The sequence below is a fragment of the Pelmatolapia mariae genome, linkage group LG13 (assembly GCF_036321145.2).
Source record: "Pelmatolapia mariae isolate MD_Pm_ZW linkage group LG13, Pm_UMD_F_2, whole genome shotgun sequence".
NCBI lineage: Eukaryota > Metazoa > Chordata > Actinopteri > Cichliformes > Cichlidae > Pelmatolapia > Pelmatolapia mariae.
The window spans coordinates 33,606,961-33,622,500 of record NC_086238.1 but is presented as its reverse complement, the minus strand read 5'-3'; the positions used below and the strand labels follow the sequence as shown (position 1 = coordinate 33,622,500).

At 40.7% G+C, this 15,540-nt stretch overlaps 1 protein-coding gene across 1 annotated transcript in view; it reads right to left on the bottom strand.

Moving 5' to 3' along the window:
• LOC134639752 (peroxisomal membrane protein PEX13-like) overlaps nucleotides 1-15,130 on the bottom strand; it is a 233,496-nt gene extending 218,366 nt beyond the window's left edge. Inside the window, exons 1-2 of the mRNA XM_063491127.1 lie at nucleotides 15,023-15,130; nucleotides 14,810-14,944 (exon numbers count right to left, since the gene is read on the bottom strand). The gene's annotated coding sequence lies outside the window, so the exon portion shown is untranslated. The remainder of the gene's footprint in view (nucleotides 1-14,809; nucleotides 14,945-15,022) is intronic.
• Nucleotides 15,131-15,540: the final 410 nt, after the last annotated feature.

Genomic DNA, 15,540 nt, shown 5'->3' with positions numbered 1-15,540 from the left:
TCAGCTTTGCAGTACTCATCACATATGTGAGGGGATTATTGTCTGTATAGACCAGGGGTGACCCAGCATTTTTCCAAATACAGCAGCGCTAACCAACATCATTTTTTCAAGTAATATAGAAACTATTTTATATATTACCTTTTTAAACATCCCATTTTTCTTTCTAATGTCATTAAAACAAGTTTGCACATTTGTATAACAACAGTCAGACCTCCAGATCTTTTAAGCGTTCAGTTTTTTTCTCAGTGTCACACATAGATTAGTTTTCGTCTCTTTTAATAAGAAAGTCAAATCTTCAAACCCTAAAGCAATCTTTGTTTCTTTCAATCATTCCAATATTTTTCATCTCCTGTAATATAATTGCAGTTAACCAGGGCTTAGCTACTCTGATCCACAGTGATTTTGGGGGTGTGGATACTTGTTTTTTTTCACAGGTGCAGAGCCTTTTTCTACAAAATTACGAATAAACTGCATTTTTTAAAAGTACCATTAACATTAATGTAGACTGACAAGTAACTCAACATTTAACACAGTGATCAGTAGAGAAGAAAGAAAATAACCCATTTTACAATTTCTAGTTCAGATCAAAATTATTGTTCTGATTAAGGAAACAGTAAATCTGGCCACATTATTGTCCCGATCCTCCAATTTTCCCTTTCCAATGTGACGAAATAAAATTCAACCTTTTTAAATAAAAGCAGATGCACACCCAGATATTTCTTACAGTAAGAATCCTCCAACAACCTTTCAAAAGAAACATTTTTTGTCTTTCCTTAATTTTTAGACCAACTGAATCCACAAACCTGAAGCTGCAGACCCCAAACTAACCAAATTTAATGTTTCCTTAATCAGCACAGTAATTTTTAACTCTTTGTGTGTTATGTTTACTCACAGTTTTGATGCTTGCTTCTTCGACTTGATCCATGATTGGCTCTGCACCATCGCTCTGCTGTTTTCTCTCTCCTCATGCTTCTCCTTTATGCATCCTGTCCTCAGATATAATCCAACCAGCTGCCTCCTTGTTTCCTTCTTGACTTGTATTCGCAAAATTTCCAGTTAAATTAAGAGAAATCCAGAAAAGTTTTCCTGCTTCAAAAGCTCTTCCAATTGCCTGTCTTCTTGTCCTCCTTTAAATGTGCATTTTTGTATATTTGTATTTATTTGACTTCATATTGCCATGACAACATAACACAGAGCATCTTGGTAGATTAAAGCAGGGAGTTCTGTCCTCTGCAGAAATGCTGGTGTTCCATAGTGATGTAAAAGTATGTTAATAATCTTTAAACAGACACTCACTGATCCTGTAAGAGCAGGAATTTAACTACAAACCCTCTTAGTCCCCATCAGTATCATTCATTCTGCTCTGCCGCAATGGTCACAGTGGCTGGTTTAAGTACGTTTGCCCCATAGAAAGCCACTGATGTTCAGTGAGCCCCTTTGATACATATTTAGACCTTCATAATTTTCAGGGTGCATGAGTGTTATATCTCCATCTCATCCTAAATATTTTGCCAACATGTAAAAGGCATACGTCCACAAGATTTTGATTTCTTTAATTTTAATTTAAACTTGTTTTATTCTGTGTTGCATGTTTTGAATAATCTTCTTCAGAGTAGACTTTTGGTGTAAGCTGATAGTGAATGAAAAAAACTATAAAAAGCTGCTGTGGTTTTAATTTTCCAAGAGAGGTAATGCACATAATGCAGAGACGAGCGCACGGGGGATATCCAAATTCTAGGAAGGCAGCCTGCTGCTGTACACAGGCACATCCTTCTCAGTCATAGTTCTTAACAACTTGACTGTTTTCTCAAACTACACAAAGAGTGCTGTTTCCATTCTGGGAAGTCTACTCATTGGTGTAGGCAGCTCTTCAAATTATAAGTAGCTATATATGAGCAGCTATATTAGCTTTGACTTAACATATGTTAAATAGTATACTTTCCTCTTTTAAAATTTATGATGGCTCAAAATTCAAACCTTACAAATTAAAACCCTGAATCATCACCACTTGTGTGAACTACAAGGGTGCCATCATTTTTCTTTTCAATCCATTAAGTACCACATTTTACACACTGAGCAAGAAAGGAAGTAAGCTCTTCATGGTGACCCCAGGAATTTTAATGTATCACTTTCTAGCATACAGCTGACACTGCTCGACATCTTACAGTGCAGTATAAGAGTCCCGCCACAAGGAGACACTGAAGGCTTTCAAACCAACAGTTTCTGCTTCCAAAGCGGCGCCAACCGTCACCACCGATCATCGTACTTATGTAACACAGACCATGGATGCATGTTTGAGTTGATACATCACTTAAAGCCACCACTGTTCAGGCATCACATCTGTCCATTAGGTTTCCCTTTCATACACAACATTTTTATCCCTGGGTACTAACTTTTTTGTTGTTGTTGACTGTTTATTTATTTGTTTGTTTGTTTGTCCGATGCTCCTTTTGCACTGCTAAATAGGCTGTAGCCAACATGATTTATAAAGGGATTATAAAACTAAGAAATTACTGCATTATTTTACCTACTCCTATTAAACTCACTTTCCTAAAAACTGATTGCAGCTTCTGCTTTGTGATGTCAATGTTATGTCTCTAAATGATTTCATATCATTCATGGGAGATATGCTTGACAAATGAGAAGTTAACAAGTCACTGCTACAAGCTGAATCAATTCATTGGGGCGACCTGCGTGTTGTGTTGCATTGTCTGATTTAGTCATAGTGTGTAAACACCTCTAGAGGCCACTGTTGTATAGCTGCTGCAAACTTTTTTATTTTTTTTTATTTTTTATTTTTTATTATTAGTAAAGATAACATACAAATAAAATGCACCATATATTATACATTCAGAGAATAAACATTCCTTACATATTAACAACTTTCATACATAGGAAAAAAAATATATATATAAAGATGGGGTCACATAAATATTCCATCTATTATTATGGGGAATGTGAGATCTCTCCCCAAAAAAGTAGACGAACTGGCAGCCCTTACCCGACATCAGAGGAGCTACAGGGAGTGCAGCCTGATGTGCTTCACAGAGTCGTGGCTAACTGCGCTAACTCCGGACTCACACGTAAACATGGATGGTTTTCATCTGATCCGGGCCGACAGAACAACGGAGAGCGGTAAGAAGAGAGGAGGGGGTCTGGCTGTGTTTGTGAACGATAGATGGTGTAACTCTGGGCATTTATCTATCAAAGAGACGCTATGCTGTAAGGACATTGAGCTGCTAGCGGTAGCATGAGACCGTACTATCTACCGCGAGAGTTTACACACGTGATTATGATAGCTGTGTATGTCCCGCCCTCTGCTAGCGCTGCAGCAGCCTGTGAGGTCCTGCACACCGTAACAAGCAGACTCCAAACACAGCACCCTCAGGCCCTTTTCCTGATCTCTGGGGACTTTAATCACATCTCCCTGTCCTCCACTCTCCCCACCTTCACCCAGTATGTTACCTGCCACACCAGAGACAATAAAACATTGGACTTATTGTATGCCAACACCAAGGAGGCATACAGCTCATCACCTCTCCCTCCCCTGGGGGGCTCAGATCACAATCTGGTTCATCTCCAGCCTGTGTATAAACCTCTAGTACACAGAGAACCAGTAGTGAAACGCACAGTAAGGAAATGGTCAGCAGAGACTGAAGAGGCCCTGAGGGACTGTTTCCGTTCTACTGTGTGGGACAACCTCTGCAGCCCCCTGGAGGATGACCTCAACAGCATCACAGACTGCATTACGGATTACATGAACTTCTGTGTGGACAACACCGTACCCATCAAAAAGGTACGGTGTTTTTCTAACAACAAGCCATGGATAAATCCTGAAATTAAGGCTCTCCTCAAGGAGAAGAAGAGAGTCTTTAGAGCTGGAGACAAACAGGAGCTGAGAGTTGTTCAGAAGAAGCTGAAATGGAAGATAAGGCAGGGGAAGGAAAACTACAGGAGGAAGATGGAAGAGCAGCTGCAACAGGACAACATCAGAGGGGGTTTGGAACAGCCTGAAGACAATCTCAGGACAAAAACCAACCCCCCAGGCTGCAGGAGACTTGGGGTGGGTGAATGACCTAAATAAATATTTTAATAGGTTTGATCAACCACCCACCCCTCCCACAGCATCGTCCCCCCTGCTGCAATCTCCTTCATCTTCAGGGACTGCCTGTCCTTCATCTCAGGACTTCACACCTCTCAGCTTCACACCTCCCAGCTCCCAGTCATTACACCCACCCCCGGCTTCTGTGGACTCCAACATACACACCCCTCCCCCAAAACCCCCTCTCTCCATCTCAGCACTTCAAGTGAGGAACGAGCTTCGCAAGATCAAGGTGCGGAAGGCTGCAGGTCCAGATGGCGTCAGCTCCAGGCTCCTGAGGTGCTGCGCAGATGAACTGTGTGGCATCCTAGGTTATCTGTTCAACCTGAGCCTGTCACTGGGGAAAGTACCACAGCTGTGGAAGACCTCCTGTGTGGTACCGGTACCAAAGACCTCCCATCCCAAGGACCTCAGCAGCTACAGGCCGGTAGCCCTGACATCGCATCTGATGAAGACCCTCGAGAGGTTGGTTCTAAACCATCTGCGCCCCCTGGTGAGGTCTTCATTGGATCCGCTGCAGTTTGCTTACCAGCCTGGCATTGGGGTGGAGGACGCCATCATCTACCTCCTGCACCGAGCTCTGACTCACCTGGAGAAGCCTGGAAGCACTGTGAGGATCATGTTCTTTGATTTCTCCAGTGCTTTCAACACCATCCAGCCACGACTTCTGAGGGACAAGCTGGAGCTATCGGGAGTGGACCACCACATGTCCCAGTGGATACTGGACTACCTCACAGAACGTCCACAGTATGTGAGGTCACAGGGCTGTGTCTCTGACACGCTGGTCTGCAGTACGGGGGCCCCACAGGGAACTGTGTTGGCACCGTTCCTCTTCACCCTCTACACTGCAGACTTCTCCATCAACTCCCCACGCTGCCACCTACAGAAGTTCTCTGACGACTCTGCCATAGTCGGCCTCATCACAGGTGAGGACGACTCAGAGTACAGACAGTGGACTCTGGACTTTGTGGACTGGTGTCAGCAGAACCAGCTGCTGATCAACGCCGGGAAAACCAAGGAGTTGGTGGTGGACTTCCGGAGACGCAGACCCACCACACTGACACCGGTGAACATCCAGGGAGTGGACATTGAGATAGTGGACTCGTATAGGTACCTGGGTGTTCACCTGAATAATAAACTGGACTGGAGCCACAACACTGATGCTCTTTACAGGAAGGGTCAGAGCAGACTCTACCTGCTGAGGCGGCTGAGGTCATTTGGAGTCCAGGGAGCGCTTTTAAAGACCTTCTATGACTCTGTGGTGGCATCTGTCATTTTTTACAGTGTGGTATGTTGGAGCAGCGGTTTATCGGCAGCTGAAAGGAAGAGGTTGGATAAACTCATCAGGAAGGCCAGCTCTGTTCTGGGATGCACCCTGGACCCAGTGCAGGTGGTGGGAGACAGAAGGACTCTGGCCAAAATAACATCTCTGATGGACAGAGTCTCCCACCCCATGCATGTAAATGTTGCTGAACTGCAGAGCTCCTTCAGTGACAGACTGCTGCATCCTAGATGCATGAAGGAGCGTTTCCGCAGGTCCTTCCTCCCTGCAGCTGTCAGACTGTACAATCAGAACTGCTCCCAACAAACATAGATGTTTACATCAGCACTGTAACTGCAATAAGTTAATTAACCGAGTTGCACTACAACCTGGTTTGCCTCTTATCTGTAGTTATTTTTATTTAATTTAATAACTGTACAATACTCTGTATATAGTAACCATTGTCCTTAATGTAAATATTTAAGAAAAATTGTGTATGTTTCTGTTCTGTGTCCTGTGTACTGTTTGTTTGTATATGTGTCTTTTTGCTGCTGTTACAACCAAATTTCCCCTTGTGGGACAATTAAAGGATTATTCTATTCTAATTTAACAGATTACTAACTCACTAAATCAAAATCTTCCACAAAGGAGACAAAAAAAGCAGCCTTTTTCTTTTTAACTAAAGTCAAAGATTTAACCAACAGGTTTAAGTCGTTTTTCCAGTAAGCTAGTGTTGGTTTGGTCTTAAAAAAACGACATTTATGTATAAATTGCTTGCACAAGATTAATAACACATTAACACCATAATTAGCTTTCTTTTCTTTCAAAAACACTCCAAACATTATCATATTTAAGGTAAGTGGGGTAATTTGAATCCCACTGGAAAAAAGCCAGGTATGAAAATCCAACCAAAATATTTGTATAAAATTGCACAAAAAGAATAGATGGTCCAAATCCTCCTCTTCTGTTTCACAAAATACACAATTACCAGTTTCTATTTTGAATCTATCACCAAGGAGTCTATTTGTCGGGTAAATTTTATTCAAAATTTTAAATTGGACTTCTTTCCCTTTAGGAGGGATAGGGAAGGTGATATAATCTGTTCTTATTTTTTCAATTTCTTCCCTTTGGAAATCTTTTAATATGTAATTACGTCTAAGTAAATTTGGAGAATAAAGACTCCTTAATGAAGATCTTAGAAACTTATTATTGCATTTAACATCACAAAATTGAATATCATCTATATATAAATGCCTTAACTTGGGGGATATGTCAGAATATATTATATCATTTACAACTATGTTTTTAAGTGACAATGGAATGGATTTTATAACCCGATTAAATTTACTTTTAGAACATTGGATATTAAACTTTTGGCAAAAATCTTGATGTTCTAGAACATGTCCTTCCTCATCTACAAAATGGGCAATTGCCCAAACACCTTTTGATAACCAATCTTGAATAAAAATAGATTTTCTGTTCATTAGTATATATCTATTGTTCCAAATTGGGCTATTATGTGGAGTGAAATTATGTTTCAAAACACCATTCATTATATCGAAGTCAATTGCGTTTCCACCACCTTCAATGTATGGTTTAACCAAATCATCTTTAGATATATAATGGCACTTATTCCTCCAAATAAAATTAAAATTCAAGCTATTAATTGTTTTAATAACTTTATTTGATATTGATAAAGAGTAAGCTGGCTATATAAATCTAGATAAACTATCCATTTTGGTTAATAATATTCTTCCAAAAATTGTGATGTCTCTTTGTAACCACTTATTTAAGATTGTCTTACATTTGTCAACATTATCTGAAATATTTACTTTTTCTAAGACTTTGTGATCTTTTGAAATTGTGATGCCCAAATATTTTACCTCCTTCTTCACCTTTATATCGTACAGTAATTGTGAATGACACTCCTTTAACGCCAATAGTTCACATTTATTTAAATTTAACTTTAAGCCTGAAGCTTTTGAGAATGTAGTGATTATTTGTTTTACCAGGGGAATCTGATGTTCATTTTTTAAGAAAAGAGTAGTGTCATCCGCAAGTTGACTAATTATTAAAAAATTATCCATAATCTCAATTCCGGCAACGCTGCTGTTTTTAATTAAAATTGCGAGCATCTCCACAACCATTATGAATAACAGCGGAGAGCTTCCACACCCTTGCCTAATTCCTCTTTTGACGCTAAATCTTTTACCAGTGCCATAGCCTAACGACACAGAGCTATTTATATCATTATACAGTATATCTATTATCTTCCTAAATTTATCCCCAAATCCAAATCGAGTTAGTGTTTCTAAAATAAAAGGATGTTCTACTGAATCGAAAGCTTTATAAAAGTCCAAGAAAAGAATAAAACTGTCATCACTAATTAGATCATTGTAGTCCAGTAAGTCTAAAGCCAATCTGATATTATTATGAATGTTCCTGTCTTTCAAAAACCCTGATTGTGTCTCACTAATTATACTTGAAACCCCTTGTTTGAGCCTTGTCGCAATTGAGCTAGAGAAAATTTTATAATCTGTATTTAATAAAGTTATGGGCCTTAAGTTATCCAATTGTCGTTTATCTTTGTTTGGTTTAGGAATTAATGTAATTAATCCTTGTTTCATGCTAGACATCAATTCTCCCTTTTCAATACTGGCCAGTATAGCTTTGAATAAAATTTCCCTTAAGTCTTCCCAAAGAAATTGGAAGAAATTAACTATAAGCCCATCTGGACCAGGGGATTTATTAAGCGCCATTTTCTTAACAGATGCATCTAACTCTTCAATTCTAAAGTCAGATTCACAAAATTCCTTAAATGATTCATCAATTTTAGGGATCAGATTATCTATTTGATCAAAAAAGACATCACAATCTGCTTGGGAGAACTGTGAGGAGTATAAATTGGAATAGAATGTATAAGTTTCATTCTCCAAAATTTTAGGGTCGTCACATTCAATGCCATCAATTAACAGGGAAGATATAAAATTTCTTTTCTGTCTGTTCTTTTCTAAATTAAAAAAATATGAGGAATTTCTTTCCCCCTCCTCAATCCACTTGGCGCGTGAACGCACAAAAGCTCCTTCTGCTTTATTTAGGTAGAGCTGATCTAATTTAGTTTGCAACTCCATAAGTTTACTCCTTTCTTGACTATTTAGATCATCTTTACTACAGCAATAAGTAATTTCTTGGAATAATTTACATTCATATTCTCTTTGCTTTCGACTTATGTTTTTACTGAATTGAATACTAAATTCTCTAATTTTGAAATTAATGAATTCCCATTTACTGATATATCCTACAATTAAATGGTCAGCCATAATATCTTTTATAATTTTTTTGACTATGTTGCAGTAATCTTCATTTTGTAAAAGTTTGGCATTGAACTTCCAATAAGTTCTTTTATTTGATTGTCTAATTTCCGATTCAAAGCATAGTTCAATAAAGCAATGATCAGAAAGAGGTGCATTTGACATCACAACTTTTACAGTGTGGTTAAGAATGTTGTCACTTCCTAGCCAATAGTCTATTCTAGATTTACAAGCTCAATTTGGTTTAAACCAGGAAAAGCTTTTAATTCCTGGATTTCTTACTCTCCAAATATCTGTCAAATTGTTGTTTATCAAAAAATCTATAATTAGGTTATTTTTTTGTGGTCTACCTGTCCTTGAGGGCCATCTATCAGTCCATTCATCACGAGTCATTTTCCAATCACCACCCATTAAAATATATTCCGTAGGGTATCGATCTTTAAGTTCAAAAATATTTAAAGTTATATCTTCTAACATATTTTTATTCTGACTTTCATTATTATATCCATAAACGTTGACTAAAATGAAAAACAAACTTTCAACTCTCATTACAGCAATCAACCAATGACCATTCAAGTCAGTCCGTTGTATTACAAGATCCCCAGGAAAGTTATTGAATAAAATTGCTACACCCCCCGACCTCGTTGAGCCATGGCTAAACAGGATTTTGCTACCCCATTGGTTTGACCAAAAAGATACATCACTATCAGATGAATGAGTCTCTTGTAGAAAAATACAGTTTGATTTTTTACCTTTGCAGTACAAAAATAAGGCTTTTCTTTTAACAGATTCTCTTAAACCCCTAACATTTAAAGAAGCAAAACAAATGTTAACATTCAACATGAACTATAGACAGAATATCACTCACCACGTGAAAAAAACGAAAAAGAAAAAAAAGTACTAAATGCTGAGCTCCTCGGACCGCGAACAAGTTTCCACTATTTCAGTTTTTGTCATTTTTAGTTCTCCTGTGTTTCTTCAACTTTGCGTCCATCAATGAAGGCATGTGGACCACGAAAGTAGGCTCGTTTACCCGCACGTCTTGCCTCCTCCACCAGAGGCCATAGGCGCTGTCGATCTTGTATGTCCTCCTGCGGCAACATCTCTGCAAAGCTGATGCCTTCTTGTTTGCAGATTGAAGAATCTTTGGTGCGCCTCCACAATTCTTCTTTGATTCGCCTTTGTGTGAATAAAATAATGATGTTTCTGTTTCTGCCATCAACTCGTTTCCCTAAGTGATGAACAATATCAACGGCCTCTTCTAAGTTCAAGTCAGGGGCAATCTTCTGAAGCGTTTGCAAAACCTTCACTCTAATGTTTTCGTCTTTGTCTTCCTTCACCCCTTTCAGCTTTAAGCACCACCTCATTCGGTAGCGCTCTTGTTCTCTCACTCTTCTTTTCAAGTCTTCGTTTTCTTTAAGCAGCTGTTCATTCGCATTTGCCAGTTTAACAACTTTCGGTTTGCAATCAACTATCTCTGCAGCATTAAACTCCACAGCCTTAGCCAAGCTGGCAACCATAGCTGCACTTTGTCTGTTTTGTTCCTTGATATCTTCCAGTTGTACTTCAAATTTCTTCTAAGTCCCAGAATGGCTTCAAAAATAATTTTATTGGAGATATCATCTTCCTTCTCTGAAGATTTTGTTCTTTTCTCCTCCGGCGGTTGTTTTGATGGAGTTGGCGGCGCAGAGTCTGCTCCCCGTTCTCGCTTGTTTAGGCTCACGTTGGCAGCTTCAGTGCTAGCATAGCCATGGCCACTGACTTTAGCATGCGAAGACGTCTTAACATTGGGGTTTGACGGCACAAATTGCAGCTTTGCATTCTTAATAACCTTTTGGGCATCCATAGTTGTAATTCGAGTGGAAAGAGAATAAAGTTCCTTAGCAAATTTTGCGGTCTTTCGGAGCTCCTGAAAAAACACGAGCGTTCAAGCTGCCATCTTGGTGCCACCGCTGCTGCAAACTGAATGTGCCCGTACCAGAGGTTATACTTAAAATGGCAGCTGTCAGGAAGTCTCTTTGGAAATTTGTGTTCGCCCTTTATGAAATAGATATGTTGTATTACAAGGTACTAATGCACCCTTGCATTGGTAAAATGAATTCTGTTAGAATAGCTGATACGCCCTCACAGAAGATTTATTTTGACCTTTCTAAAGCCTTCTTTAAAATTTAGAAAATAAAATGAAAACAGGCATATCAAAACAAGCCTACTAGAAATACTACTCTGTATTACATCCTAACACTTGGCTAAATCCTAATATGTAATTCTGGTTTAATAGTTTATTACACTAAATGCACACAGATGTTTTACTTTGGCAGGAGCTTAAACAACTGAGTTGAATTAACACAAGTTATTCATATTCAATAAACCTGTGCAATTTGTGTTGATAAAATATGATTGAAACATGTTTTGGTGAAGTAATTTGAGCTCTTGGAATATTTTAATCCTTCATAATTTTCACACTTTATTCCAACACTATTCAGTGGCAAACAAACAAAACCGTACATTTTCTGAAATATTTGTGGGTTTTTCTCGTTTGTTTTTATACTACTTAAACACTAAAGTGACCCTCCAATGTGATGACAGTGCCAGCAGTGGCCCACAGCTCATTTAATGCTTTCTCCTAATTGGCTCATAATAGTCTTGCATATGTATGAACTATGTAGGCTATCTCTATTTTAAAATAATGAGTGGGCAATGAGAGCATCTCCTCACGGTGTACTTTACTGACAACAGGACAACAGGGAATACAGAGAACTGACTGAGGACTTTGTCAACTGGTGCCAGCAGAACCACTTCCAGATCAACACTCCGAAAACCAGCGAGCAGGTAGTGGACTCCACCTACACCAGTGAACATCCAGAGAATGGGCATTAAGATAGCTGACTCATATAAGTGATCTAACCAATAAACTGATCTGGAGTAACAACAGAGAGTCCATCTACACAAAAGGATAGAGACGGTTGTATTTGCAACAGAGAAGTCTTTTGGAAGGGAGCAGGGAGAGCTCCTGAAGACCTTCTAGGACTCTGTGGTGGTATTGTCCATGTTTTATGGTGTGGTCTGCTGGGGATAGGAAGAAACTGAACAGGTTGATCAAGAAAACTAGCTCTGTTCTTGGATGCCCTCTTGACCCGGTGGAGGTAGTTATCTCTGTCAGATAACAGCTCCCACCCCATACAGGCCACCCTGACAACACTAACCTGTTTTCCCTCCAGTGATAGGCTGCTGGCCCCAACTGACCGAGTGCTCAGTGAATACCTCAGGCAGCAGAAACCCAAGAAAGAGGAGGGAGACGAGGAACCATCATGGAAGGACAGGCCCCTGCACGGTATGTACCACCGGCAGATAGAGGAGGTGGCTGATATCCAGAAATCCTACCAGTGGCTGGACAAAGCTGGACTGAAAGACAGCACAGAGGCACTAATCATGGCAGCACAAGAACAAGCTCTGAGTACAAGATCCATAGAGGCTGGGGTCTATCACACCAGGCAAGACCCCAGGTGCAGGCTGTGTAAAGATGCCCCAGAGACAATCCAGCACATAACAGCAGGGTGCAAGATGCTAGCAGGCAAGGCATACATGGAACGCCATAACCAAGTGGCCGGCATAGTGTACAGGAACATCTGTGCCGAGTATAACCTGGAAGTCCCGAGGTCAAAATGGGAGATGCCCCCAAGGGTGATGGAGAATGACCGAGCTAAGATCCTGTGGGACTTCCAGATACAGACGGACAAAATGGTGGTGGCTAACCAACCGGACATAGTGGTGGTAGACAAACAGAAGAAGACGGCTGTAGTGATCGATGTAGCGGTTCCGAATGACAGCAATATCAGGAAGAAGGAACACGAGAAGCTGGAGAAATACCAAGGGCTCAGAGAAGAGCTCGAGAGGATGTGGAGGGTGAAGGTAACGGTGGTCCCCGTGGTAATCGGAGCACTAGGTGCGGTGACTCCCAAGCTAGGCGAGTGGCTCCAGCAGATCCCGGGAACAACATCGGAGATCTCTGTCCAGAAGATCGCAGTCCTAGGAACAGCGAAGATACTGCGCAGGACCCTCAAGCTCCCAGGCCTCTGGTAGAGGACCCGAGCTTGAAGGATAAACCGCCCGCAGGGGCGTGCTGGGTGTTTTTTATATACACACATATACATATATACATACGCCCTGCCCGTGATCAGGTACCCTGCTGGGGTAATAGGCTGGCCAAAGGAGGAGATAGAAGCCACTGACATAAAGACAAGAAAGCCCCTTACCATGCATGGAGGGTTTCACCCCAAGTCCAGCATCCTGAGGCTGTACGCTAAGTGGAAGGAAGGAGGCCGGGGACTGGTGAGTGTCAGCACCACAGTCCAGGATGAGACAAGGAACATCCACAAATACATCACGAAGATGGCCCCAACTGACAGCGTGCTCAGTTCAATTCAATTCAATTCAATTCAATTTTATTTATATAGCGCCAAATCACAACAAAAGTCGCGTCAAGGCGCTTTATATTGTACAGTAGATTGCACAATAATAATATGAATACCTCAGGCAGCAGAAACCCAAGAAAGAGGAGGAAGGCGAGGAACCATCATGGAAGGACAGGCCCCTGCACGGTATGTACCACCGGCAGATAGCGGAGGTGGCTGATATCCAGAAATCCTACCAGTGGCTGGACAAAGCTGGTCTGAAAGACAGCACGGAGGCACTAATCATGGCAGCACAGGAACAAGCACTGAGCACAAGATCCATAGAGGCTGGGGTCTATCACACCAGGCAAGACCCCAGGCTGTGTAAAGATGCCCCTGAGACAATCCAGCACATAACAGCAGGGTGCAAGATGCTAGCAGGCAAGGCATACATGGAACGCCATAACCAAGTGGCCGGCATAGTGTACAGGAACATCTGTGCCGAGTATAACCTGGTAGTCCCGAGGTCAAAATGGGAGATGCCCCCAAGGGTGATGGAGAATGACCGAGCTAAGATCCTGTGGGACTTCCAGATACAGACAGACAAAATGGTAGCGGTCAGGAAGCAACATCAGGAAGAAGGAACACGAAAAGCTGGAGAAATACCAAGGGCTCAGAGAAGAGCTCGAGAAGATGTGGAGGGTGAAGGTGACGGTGGTCCCCGTGGTAATCGGAGCACTAGGTGCGGTGACTCCCAAGGTAGGCGAGTGGCTCCAGCAGATCCCGGGAACAACATCGGAGATCTCTGTCCAGAAGATCGCAGTCCTAGGAACAGCGAAGATACTGCGCAGGACCCTCAAGCTCCCAGGCCTCTGGTAGAGGACCCGAGCTTGAAGGATTAACCGCCCACAGGGGCGAGTGGGGAATTATTTATATATATATACACTCAGAAAAATAAAGGTGCCAACTGAAACCAAAAGTGGTTCTTTAGACTGATGCCATAGAAGAACCTTTTTTGGTGCCACAAAGAACCTTTCAAACAATGGTTCTTTGAAGAACCATTTCTTTCAGTCGTTCATTGAAGAACCTTTAATGGTTTTTCAAAGAACCTTTTTTAAAATGGTTCTTTAGAGAACCATTTTTAAAAGCTCCTTCAAATGGTTCTTTAAAAAAAACATTTTAAAGAACCATTTTAAATCTTTCAAAATAAAATGTATCATAAATTGAATTTAGGTAGGATAAAATAAATACGAGCACAGCATAGACATATATTAATGGTTTATTGTCATTTCATAATATACCAAAAGACAAAAAGGCATTTTAACCCTCAGCACCACATCACTACTAATACATGTTACATATTAGTCATTTAAGCAGTAATAATTAAACATTTTTACTATACTTTAAATAAATATATATATGAATACTATATCTATAGATAACACAACAATTAATACATGTATTATTTAATTAATAAAACATCAGAAAGTGATAAAGACACATTAGAAATAGCAATTGCTTCATAACAGACGAATAAATCAACACATTTTCATCAGCAGATGTTTGCATAATCTGTAAAAATATTTCAACAAGTTTTTGATTAAAATTATCAATGAACTTCAGCCTTACGTTATGTAAGGTAAGTTTCATGTTGGACTCATGGTTCTTTGTTAGTCCAGTTTAGGACAATGTCTCTGACGTATGTATCATATCAAATATATGTCATATCAAAACAAGCCCACACCTGCAGTTGTTTCAGTTTTTCACATGTGTTTCCTGTCAGCTGGTCAACCGCACTCAGGTGGACATCCATATCAGCCAACCAAACGACAAGCTCCTCCCTTTGTGCTTCAAATCCCTCCCACTCTTAGACAAGGAGCTGAGAGAGAGAAAACAAGGGTCAATTATAAAGAAGAGAGAAAAGTGAAACCATCCTCAGAAGGTCTGACTCGCATACCTGCAGTCGACCTATGATGGACTCCAGTTTGGCGTCATCACAGCGGCGGCCGCACTCCCTCACCAATGCCAGCAGCCGAGTCTGCAGGGTGCCCTGGAAGAGCAGAGTTAATGTTCGACTCTTCCTGGTCAGTCTCTCCAGCTGGGTGAGCCGAGGTTTCCCCTCTCACCGCCACCTCTGAACACACGAACACAAATTGCATGTGAAGCAGGAGGTGCAGATTTTTTTGCTATTCTTTTCTAAATCCAGGCTTGATAACGTGAAGGTATTTGGAAAACTTTTTTGGCCAGCGGACGACTGTTGCCTCGCAGAAAGTCAAATCAAATGTATGCGATACACAATCAATTCACAAGAACACATTATAAAAAACAAGTCCAGTTCTTGCCTGATTTCACGTGAATTCTGCATCAAAACAGGGTAACAGAATTAAAATGAGTGTTTGCAGCAAATGTGAGCACAAAGCCTCACTTTGTACAAGCCTGCTATTAAAGTTCTCCTCTATGCAGACAACGTTCCTG